This window comes from Oncorhynchus masou, unplaced genomic scaffold (genome assembly GCF_036934945.1).
Source record: "Oncorhynchus masou masou isolate Uvic2021 unplaced genomic scaffold, UVic_Omas_1.1 unplaced_scaffold_2688, whole genome shotgun sequence".
NCBI lineage: Eukaryota > Metazoa > Chordata > Actinopteri > Salmoniformes > Salmonidae > Oncorhynchus > Oncorhynchus masou.
This window is the reverse complement of record NW_027009122.1, coordinates 35,001-37,500: the sequence shown is the minus strand read 5'-3', so window position 1 is coordinate 37,500 and position 2,500 is coordinate 35,001. Positions and strand designations below refer to the sequence as shown.

Genomic DNA, 2,500 nt, shown 5'->3' with positions numbered 1-2,500 from the left:
CCCAGAGATATGGAGACAGTACCACATCACGGTAAGTGTGTGTGTGTGTGTGTGATATAGACCTCAGCCTAAGAGAAAAGAGCAGCTTGTTTGTCAATTAAAAGACGTGATAAAGCATGAAATGGGCTGCCAACAACCTCACGGGAGCAGACTGTGTCTGTAGACAGGGGTGGTCTGTCTGTCTGTCACTCTCCTCTATGGAGATTAATTAGCCTGCTCAGTTTAATGGAAGGAGCTGCTTCATGAGACTACTGTAGGAGAGAGGAGGAGGAGGGAGGGAGGAGGGAGAGAGGAGGGAGGAAGAGGAGGAGGAGGGAGGGGAGGGAGAGAGGAGGGGGGAAGAGGAGGAGGAGGGAGGGAGAGAGGAGGAGGAGGGAGAGAGAGGAGGGAGGGAGGGAGGAGGGAGAGAGGAGGGAGGAAGAGGAGGAGGAGGGAGGGAGGAGGGAGGGAGGAGGGAGAGAGGAGGGAGGAAGAGGAGGAGGGGGAGAGGAGGAGGGAGAAAAGAGGGAGAAGAGGAGAGAGGAGGAGGAGGGAGAGAGGAGGGAGGAAGAGGAGGAGGGGGAGAGGAGGAGGGAGAAAAGAGGGAGAAGAGGAGAGAGGAGGAGGGAGGGAGGAGGAGGGAGAGAGGAGGGAGGAAGAGGAGGAGGGGGAGAGGAGGAGGGAGAAAAGAGGGAGAAGAGGAGAGAGGAGGAGGGAGGGAGGAGGAGGAGGGAGAGAGAGAGAGGAGGGAGAGAGGAGGAGGAGGGAGAGAGGAGGAGGAGGGAGAGATGAGGAGGCAGCCAGCCTCTTGGTGTAGTCGTGAGTCATGATGCTAAGTGTGATTTTGAGAAACCTGGAAAACCAAAACCATACATTTATTTAAGAACATAAATGTGGGCTATTTACTTTAAAAAAAAGTTTTTATAAAATCCACAATCGAAGGACAAACATCATTGTGGTAATTCATATCTTGTAGCAAAACTTGTACCTAAGACTTTAATCTCAAGAGAAGATTAAAGGTTAAAGGTTTAAATATTATCTTACTTAGTAGTCCTGATCAAATAGGCCTAGAAAATACACTGAATTAATTTTCAGTCATTTAAAAAGTAAAGCCATGTTTTTCTACACGATACCACAACCAATATTTCAGACGGGATCAATGCATTACAATGTACCAGAAAAAGCTAAATCTAAACCAGTGGGGCAACCTCCCCCCAGACACTCCTCCCTGCTGGCTACTCTATGTACTCTATGTACCTGCAGTGGTAGTGACATTTAAACTATAGTCATTTAGCTGACGTTCTGAGCCAGCGCCACATACAGGACATTCATCTAGAGTAGAGGTAGGACCACCTCATACCTCCAGGTAGAGTCAGGACCACCTCATACCTCCAGGTAGAGACAGGACCACCTCATACCTCCAGGTAGAGTCAGGACCACCTCATACCTCCAGGTAGAGTCAGGACCACCTCATACCTCCAGGTAGAGTCAGGACCACCTCATACCTCCAGGTAGAGTCAGGACCACCTCATACCTCCAGGTAGAGACAGGACCACCTCATACCTCCAGGTAGAGTCAGGACCACCTCATACCTCCAGGTAGAGTCAGGACCACCACCTCATACCTCCAGGTAGAGTCAGGACCACCTCATACCTCCAGGTAGAGTCAGGACCACCTCATACCTCCAGGTAGAGTCAGGACCACCTCATACCTCCAGGTAGAGTCAGGACCACCACCTCATACCTCCAGGTAGAGTCAGGACCACCACCTCATACCTCCAGGTAGAGTCAGGACCACCACCTCATACCTCCAGGTAGAGTCAGGACCACCACCTCATACCTCCAGGTAGAGTCAGGACCACCACCTCATACCTCCAGGTAGAGTCAGGACCACCACCTCATACCTCCAGGTAGAGTCAGGACCACCACCTCATACCTCCAGGTAGAGTCAGGACCACCACCTCATACCTCCAGGTAGAGTCAGGACTACCACCTCATACCTCCAGGTAGAGTCAGGACCACCTCATACCTCCAGGTAGAGTCAGGACCACCACCTCATACCTCCAGGTAGAGTCAGGACCACCTCATACCTCCAGGTAGAGTCAGGACCACCACCTCATACCTCCAGGTAGAGTCAGGACCACCACCTCATACCTCCAGGTAGAGTCAGGACCTACTCATACCTCCAGGTAGAGTCAGGACCACCTCATACCTCCAGGTAGAGTCAGGACCACCTCCTACCTCCAGGTAGAGTCAGGACCACCACCTCATACCTCCAGGTAGAGTCAGGACCCCCTCCTACCTCCAGGTAGAGTCAGGACCACCACCTCATACCTCCAGGTAGAGTCAGGACCACCACCTCATACCTCCAGGTAGAGTCAGGACCACCACCTCATACCTCCAGGTAGAGTCAGGACCACCACCTCATACCTCCAGGTAGAGTCAGGACCACCACCTCATACCTCCAGGTAGAGTCAGGACCACCACCTCATACCTCCAGGTAGAGTCAGGACCACCTCATA

The 2,500-nt window shown here is 52.3% G+C and overlaps 1 long non-coding RNA gene across 1 annotated transcript in view; it reads left to right on the top strand.

Annotated features, from left to right (window-relative positions):
- LOC135533819 (uncharacterized) overlaps window positions 1-180 on the top strand; it is a 3,574-nt gene extending 3,394 nt beyond the window's left edge. Inside the window, exon 4 of the long non-coding RNA XR_010454592.1 lies at window positions 1-180. This exon is cut by the window's left edge and continues 5 nt beyond it. This is a non-coding gene — a long non-coding RNA (uncharacterized LOC135533819).
- Window positions 181-2,500: the final 2,320 nt, after the last annotated feature.